This window comes from Ambystoma mexicanum, chromosome 7q (genome assembly GCF_040938575.1).
Source record: "Ambystoma mexicanum isolate Mex_15411 chromosome 7q, UKY_AmexF1_1, whole genome shotgun sequence".
NCBI lineage: Eukaryota > Metazoa > Chordata > Amphibia > Caudata > Ambystomatidae > Ambystoma > Ambystoma mexicanum.
This window is the reverse complement of record NC_090941.1, coordinates 534,445,722-534,454,415: the sequence shown is the minus strand read 5'-3', so window position 1 is coordinate 534,454,415 and position 8,694 is coordinate 534,445,722. Positions and strand designations below refer to the sequence as shown.

At 44.7% G+C, this 8,694-nt stretch overlaps 1 long non-coding RNA gene across 1 annotated transcript in view; it reads right to left on the bottom strand.

The window, feature by feature from the left end:
• Window positions 1–748: 748 nt before the first annotated feature.
• Window positions 749–8,694, bottom strand: part of LOC138527855 (uncharacterized) — a 299,358-nt gene continuing 291,412 nt past the window's right edge. Inside the window, exon 3 of the long non-coding RNA XR_011284068.1 lies at window positions 749–972. This is a non-coding gene — a long non-coding RNA (uncharacterized lncRNA). The remainder of the gene's footprint in view (window positions 973–8,694) is intronic.

Here is an 8,694-nt window from a genome sequence, read left to right as displayed (position 1 = left end):
GCACAAAATGGGTGGTGAAGTAGTTTAAAAAGCACAGCTAGATTTGATGTCACAGAGCACTAGTATAGCACACAATGGGGGTGCAGCAGTTTAAAAAGCACACCTAGATTTGATTTTGCCATAGGGCACTAGTATAGCACAACATGGGGTACAGATGTTACATGTACTCTTAAGGGGGAAATATGAGTTTGGCGCTTAAAAGGTAGTAGAAAGCAGGCTGTGGGTGAGAAGTACAGTAGAGATACATGGCAAGTGGGAGAAGGGTGCAGTATAAGTCAGTGGCCAGGTAAAGTTTTGTGGTCCAGGGACAGGAGATCTAGTGCACTACCGGTGCAACGTACTAGTCCAATAGTCATACACCAGAGATGCAGGGGTGCATAAAGTTTGATCTGATACAGCTGTAGGAATCAGCAGCACAGTAGATATAGGGAGTCTGTTGCTGCTTCGATGAAATACAGAGAGGCCACACACCACTATGAACAAGATGTGCGCTGTGGTCAGGACAGCAATATTAGGGGGGCTCGCGGGACACTGCGAGAATAAGGGCTTACCCATTGAGGAGCATTGGAGAAATGGGTGATGCAGCAAAGATGGGTGGCCCGCTTGGCCTTCCCAGGCCTCTGTGCTTATGGGTGGATTGAGTCAAGGCTACCTCTCCCTTTGACGCTAGTCTAATGTTGACATAGAACTACAGGCTACTAAGGAGTGTTTCCATTAGCTATGTATGGTCATACTGTCACAACAATAAGGCTGTTAAAACAAAGTTTATTCTAAAGTATCATACCAAAAATAGACATCTGCATATGACTGACACTTATTCATGTAGGTTGGCCCTCAAGCGGGCCGGCAATCGCCTGCCGGCTCGGGGGCTGCAAGCTCTTCAGTGAGGGCCAGTCAATCAGGCGGAAGCACTCAGGATCAGCTGCTCCAAGGGCCGCAAGGAGTGGCCATGTTTGAAGGTCCTTGTCGGGCCTAAAAGAAAGAAAAGTAGATGAATCCTCCACAAGTGTAAGTGGGGGGAGGTGCACACACAGCCAGATGCAAAAAGATAATACAAGCCACTGGTGTTGGCTGGCTTTGTGCTGGATTATGAGGGGAAATGGGGCAGGACCTGGGATACCTCCAAATAAACACATTCTGAATAGCATTTTGGAATAATTGTGATTTGCGGTCGAGTAGGTCATACAATTTCATAACATCTACAACAACTCATGTTTTTTTTCAGAAAATCACATAACTTGCCTAATTTAGGGCATAATGTATGAAATCGATTGTCAAAAATACCATGCACCAGTATGCCTACATAACAAGTGCATATATATTCTTTTCAATGCATGCCCAATACACATCACAGAAATTCACACAATTGCAAAATGTAAAATGGGTAACAAGACAAAGTAATGTAACATCTTTTGAAATTCAGACACACTAACCTATTACATAAGGTGTCTTGTGCAAAGTGGCCCTGGTAGTGAAACCATCCAGAAGTAACAATACCCTCATATATCGATAAACTTTTGTTTGTTTTACAAACTCCATGACAATAAATCGGTTCAAGCCAGGGATGAGATATTGTAGCAGATATTGCAGTGGATTCCTGAATCACTTTTTGGCAGATCCAAGGGTTTGTCTGATATAGCAGCTGGGGGGTTATCCATGTTTAAACACACTTTTGTAGTAAACAAACCGTCCTGGACTGCTTGACTAAACACTAGTTATCTTCAATATAGATTAAACAATTTCAATTAATTTGGAACATTAATTCAATAACATCTTAAACACCCTTAGATTGACAATACAGGTATCAGCAAGTATCTACGGAACAACCACAAATACATCTTTACATTTAAAAACACATATTAAAAAACAATCTGAAGTGCAATGTCCTAGAAAGTGTCACCATGCTAAAGTGCTTCCAATTCTATGACTCTCCATTTGTGCAAATATTGCAATTGATTTACATATCCTGTAAAAGATCTAGTATCCATTGAACTGCCTGACATGCTTCATTACTCTTTGTTCAAACCAAATCTACAGAACATCTTCAGGGGCTTAGTGCTCACTTCTGACGAGCTGTGATACCTAGGGTGATTTGTAACCTTCCTTGTTTTCTATTATATCCTGTGCTGCTAGGAGCTGTACAATCTAAAATACTGCTTTTCTAGCAGTATTGATAAGTACTTAGACTCTTGTCCTATACATTCCTAGGATACGACAGAAATCTTTTGTATTGCTCGTTTTGTTAGATGTTAGACTTAGCCTGTCATTATTTTTAACTAGATGTGGTAAACCATATTAGTTGGTCCTGCACTGCGGCATAGAATCCAGCTTGTTGTTGCTTGCCGTTCGTGACTCTTCCTAGCCAAAACATGTGAAAACATACATTAGCTAATTAGTCGGATCTGGTTTAGCTAATATCCAAGCTACCTGTTTGTGTACTTACTATTTTAACTTTAGTTCCTTTCGTCTATGGGCAAAGTCTCAGTATATCCAACTAATATGGTTTACCACTTCTAATGACAGCTAAGTCTATCAAAAAGAGCAATACAAAAGAGTGCTGCAAATAATCTGGTAATATCTCTGGATACATAGATCTAAGCCTCTCCAGGGTATAGTGCCATTGGGTGAGGGTTTTATACCACATCTCCCTTAATTAAATAGACCGAGTGAGGTTCTGGATATTGTCCCATAGTACCTCCCATTCCTCTTCTAATATTTGATGATCTAAGGTACGGTCCCACTTTCTCATGTAAAACCACTTTTCCCGGGGTCCTCCTTCAGATATTAATGCATAAAATGCAGAAATAAGATGTGTGTCCCCTGAATGAGGATTAATATATTATCCCACGTCTTTCCACCCTCTCCAGTAGATGAAAAACCCTTTTTGTATTATCGAAAGTTTGGCGTTGCTTAAAGAAGCCTGCTTGATTGGGTCAACTTAAAGTGTGGAGTCTATCCTCCAGTCGAGAAGCTAAGATCTTGGTGTATATTTTGGCGTCAATTTGAATTAGCGCTATTGGGTGATATGACCTGCACCATGTCGGGTCCTTGCCCGGTTTTATCACCAATTTAGCCTAATCCATCGAAGTTGTAACATGCTTAGTTCTTTCGAAAAAGTTATACAGTTGCGTTAGATGGGGGCAAGGGATTTCCGATATTTCTTATAGAAAACGGCTGTGAAGCCATCAGGGCCCAGAGCCTTATTCAAGGGACGTTTTCCAATAGCTACACTAACTTCCTCCTCAGTGATGTCCTTCTCTAGATCTTCCCTATGTTCTCTCAGCGCATCGGAAGGGTTACATTAGCCAAATTGGTATTCATCAGGTCATCCCAAGGCCTATCTGAGGAGTACAGAGCTCCATAGAAACTTTCAAAACACCCTATGATTCACTCTGTATCTACCACCTCCTCCCCTTCCCCTCTTTAATGCCAAGGATCGTTTGACCAGCCCTTGTCTCACTTGTCGTGCTAATAGTCTCCCCACTCTATTCCCTTTTACATAATAACGTTGTTTAGCTCTGAGGAGGGTCCTCTCTGCATTTCTCGCCTTTAGTAACTCGAGCTGCCCTCAAATTGGTCTGAGTTTTCATTGTGTCCCTCGTTGGGTAGTTATCCATTTTTGGCATACTATTCTTAAGTTGTGTCTCTAAATCCTCCTCTAGTTGCCGGCTCAACCTTTCCCTCAAGGCTTTGCAAGCAATCGATTCCCCCCTTATTACCACTTTAAAAGCGTCCCACCACATTCCTGGAGAGGTATCGACCATCTCATTCTGTCTAAAATAAGTCTGAATCCCCTCCTCTATCTCTGCTGACATGACTGTCTGCTAGAATCCATTCCGGTAACACCCACTGCCATATCCCCCTGCGTCTAAGCATCAAGTCTAATACCACCCCCAAGGGTGCATGATACTTCCCTAATTCGTCCCGCCAATCGGGCAGACACAGAAATATAATCTATACGCGACTGGGTTCGATGAACGTGGGAATAGAACATGAATCCAGCTTCCTGTCCCCTACAAACGCACCACACATCGACTAACCCCAATTGTTTAAATGTGTCTTTGAGTTGTTGGGACGGTGTGCCCCATGGCACATAACCTACTCGACTTCGGTCCATCTCTGCATCCCAAGCTATGTTCAAATCTTCTGTTAATATAACATACCCCAGTGCTATGTTTTCATGTGCTGCCAATCTGGCCTTGAGAAAACAATCTTGTCCAAAGTTAGATGCATACACCGTAGCTACAGTAAACACCTCTGTCTGAATGTGAAACTTAACGAAAAGGTATCTCCCTTGCTTGTCGCAAAGCATCCAACAGGCAGATGACGTGATTCATTATGTAGAAACGTAGAGAAGAAGCAGAGCGTCCATACACAACCCTAAGAGGTCCCAACTGAGAATCCAAAAGGTAGCCGGAGGAGGATGAGCAGCAAAGCGTCCGTTGAGCAGCCAGCAAGGAGAGGCTGGGAAGTGGTAGGTAGGTAGTGATAGGTAGCTGACCTGGTGCTGGAGCAGAAATGAGGGAGACAGAGAGGCCCGCGGTAGAGATTGGTAGTACGCGGGACAAAAGGGGAGGATGGTGCACCAGGTGTAATTCAACAACGGGGGAGTCAGAACATGCAACCGAGGAGTCGCAATCACCAGGTAAGCAGTCCGAGGAACCGGGGCGTCAGAAACAGGCAAGGGCGAGAACGGAGGCAAGGTCCTGTAGAACAATCCAGGAGTCGAATACTGGGGAGTCAGCAGGATGTAGGAAAACAAAGAAACGTGACTAAGCCGGACCATTGAGAGCGACGGTTTAGGAGCGCTGCGGACGTTACCAGGCAACAGTAAATAGATTCCTTTCAGATGTCGCAGAAGGCACGTTCGTCACGCTCCACGTGAATGGATAGCCCTGGGTCAGATGGGAAGTGTGGTCCCTTTCGGCCTGGGGACAGACCATTGTTGCAAAAGGCACCAGGGCAGCCTCCAGCTGCCGTGGAAACGTTGCTGGGGGCCACATTGGATACCCCGGGGCATGACAGATCCCCCTGCAAAGGAGTCCATACCCCAGGTGCGTGCGGCCGGGCTAGCCGGAAGGCGCGCTGGAAGGCGAAGCGCACAGAGGTTGGATGCCAGCTCCCAGGTTCGATCTTCCGGGCCGTACCCCTTCCAGCCAATCAGGTAGTAATAACGTGTTCCGCGGCACAGCCGTGTGTCCAACATAGCTTGTAATTCGTATTCGGCCTTACCCTGAATGGTGACAGGGACAGGAGTATCAGAGAGTCGGGTACCAGGTACAAAAGGGTGGAGCAGGCATACGTGCAACACAGGATGTATCTGCCACTGTGGCAGGATTTTCAGGTCAAAAGCAGCTGGATTAAGATGCTTGATGATCTTATAGGGGCCCGCATAACGAGGAAATAGCTTGCACGTCCCCTGAAGGCTCAGATGTTTGGTGGAAAGCCAAACAAGGTTGCCCGGCTGATAGTCGGGAGCCGGGGAGCGGAGTCTGTCGGCCTGTGTCTTCGTCCGGTGCTGGGCAGCAAGTAAATGTTGAGCAACCACCGAGCGTATAGATGCGAGCACCTTTATCGCTGAATCGGCTGTGGGAACTCGCTTTAAAGAAGGTAGGACAGGAGGCAGGACTCAGGGATGTTGACCGTATAAGGCGTAACACGGGGAACAACCTGCCGAAGCGTGACGAGAATTGTTATACGCAAATTAGGCCGCCCCCAGGACCGACAACCAGTCAGACTGGTATTGAAGACATAAACACCATAGGTATTGTTCCATGGTAGCGTTTGGGCGCTCCATCTGTCCATCCGTTTGTGGATGGTAAGAGGAGGACAGATGGGCGTCGATGCCCAGAGACCTGATCAGGGTTTGCCAAAAGCAGGATGTGAATTGCGCACCCCGGTCAGATATCATGACAGTGGGTAAGTTGAAGAAACGGACCACATGTTCAAAGAACAATGTGGCCAACAGTGAAGCACAAGGTATCACGCCCGAGGCATGGGATGAAGTGGGCCATCTTGGTGAAGGCGTCAACTACCACAAGAATGGCGGACATTCCCTTAACGGGTGGCAAGTCCACCACGAAATCCAAGGAGACCATATACCAAGGATGCAGCGGAATGGGCATGTTTTGCAGAAGACCCACAGGTTTCTCTGGTTGCGCTTTACATTGGGTACATACAGAACACCTGGCAATGTATTCCATAATGTCTTTTTTCATGCTAGGCCACCAACACCATCTGTGTATTGAGTCATAGGTCTTGGTTTGACCCAGATGGGCAGCCAATCGCATGTCATGTGACCATTCAAGGGCTCTCGTTCTGGAGCAAGTGTCCGGGATATATAGCAACCCGTGCATGTACAGCAAACCGGAAACAAGATGTGCTCCCAATGTCTCGAGGTCCGTGGGATGGTCTTGTGTCCCACGTCGGAGATTCTCCAAAAGGGAAGGAGAGGCGGTACACACACAGATCACCGACCCCTTAGGTAGGATCGGTGTAATAGATTTAGGGGCAGCATAATCACCACCGATGTGAGACAGAGCGTCAGCCTTATCGTGTGATGGCCCTGGACGGTAAGTAACCGTAAAGTCAAACAAGGTAAAAAACAGGTGCCAACTGGCGAGCATTAGTGCACTTGACATGGGATAGCGCTAGTAAGTTTCGATGGTCAATGTACACTGTAATCGGTGTCTCGCTCCCAGAAAGGGGTGCCTCCATTCCTTGAAGGAGGCTCTTATTGTCAATAACTCTCTTTCCATGATGATGTAGTTCTGTTCGGCCGGTGTCAATGACTGAGAATAGTAAGCCACCGGATGCAAGAGCTGCGTGGAAGGGCATGTCTGAGAGAGAGTGGCACTCACAGTCACAGTGGATACATCTGCCTCGACCACAAATGGGAGGGAGGGGTTCGGGTGTTGCAAAACGGGAGCAGAAGTGAACGCCTCCTTTAGGGCTTGAAACACCAGCTGTGCTTCATTGTTCCACCGGAAAGGAACGGAGGGACTAGTGAGACGAGTAAGGGGGGCCACGATAGTTGAGAAGGAATCGATGAAGTGCCTGTAAAAATTGGCAAATCCTAACAAGGATTGCAGGGCCTTCAAGGTGGTTAAACCAGGCCACTCCAATACCACCTGCACTTTGGAGGAACACATGTGCACCCCGCCTGCGGATATCTGAAAGCCCAAGAACTCCACAGATGAAGCATGGAACATACGCTTTTCCAGCTTTGCAAACAGAGTGTTCACACAGGTGTTGGAGGACCATGCGTACATGTTGGACATGTTGTTCCTTGGAATTTTTTTTAATTTTATTTTTTATTAAAATTATGTGGTTTAAATTATAAACTTTTCATCTTTTATATATGTCGGTTTCAGAATAATTATCAGATAAAATGTAAGTAGTTATTCTCTTTCTTTTTCCCAACTTTCTTCTAAAATCGTGTTTAGAAAGTGAACAATGGTGAAGATTTCCTTTTTCGTTCCACCCTGGTGAAATTTAGCCCATCGGTCTTCAGTTGGAAGTTGAGTTGATGAGGATAGATACATATCTCTATCACGCAGTTTTGTGTCAGTTCGAGCTGGGCAGAAGTTGATAATATGCTTCAGTATTTCAAGCTCATTTTCTTGTTTACAGAATCTGCAGAAGGCCATGTCCTTTGTTAACAGTTTCCTGGTTCACAATAGTTCTCGGGTTGGTATCAAATTTAGCCGGAAACGTGAAAAAGTGTCTCTGACTTGGGAAGATGGGAAACATTGGAGATAGGATGGGAGGCAGTTTATTGGGTGAGTATCAAATTTACATTCTTGGTTAAGTTTGAATTTCGCTTTGGCCTCAATAGTCGCTATCCAGTTGCTTTGGGCGATTCTTTTTTTTGCTTTTTCCGGGCAAAGTATTTAGCAATTCTGTTGAAATATTTGCCATAATTCTGATGTCTTCCATGTGTTTTTTCCATGCCATCAGAGTAGTTGCTTGTATTGTATTTTCTTTTTTCACATTGGGAATGACTGTGGTAACGATAGGACTATCCTCCAAAAAAGACCTTCTAGATGCAGCCATATCGTTCCATCTATGTTAATCATAGATTCACTTACATAGAGAAGAATAGAAGTTCTAAATCACAGGTTAAACAGTCCAGTTATCCTCTTAAGTAATCTATAATGAGAGTAGTACACATAATTACCTGATTCTGTAATAGTCACGTAGACTTGGAGCCCTTTGGTCTTGGAGTGTACAGACTTGCTCTGGGGTGAATGGTTTGAATAGAGTAGATCAGTCTAAAGTAGACGATCTGTTGGTCAAAGGAAAAAGAAGCTAACTGTAACTATTTCCCACATACTTTTATTAAAAGTGCACAGTTAGGTTATCACCATTTAATAGATAATCCTTCTTTGAAATTACGATTGTTTTTTCGTTTTTTTTAGGGCCAGCTACTTGGGAATATACCACTAATGAATAAGAAATTACACTAACAGATCACACATCCAGGTGATTGTAAGATATGTATCATTAAGTCATGACAGAGGAATATGATCCAATGTAACGTTAACTAAAAATATTCCTATCTATTATACACCATAGAAATACTGAAAAAGGGATACTGCTGGTAGGTAACTTCTGAAGAAGGGGAATGTGTTGCCCCGAAATGCGTCAAGTGAAAAGCATTTAAGGACACCCTGAGAATATATATGACTTGAA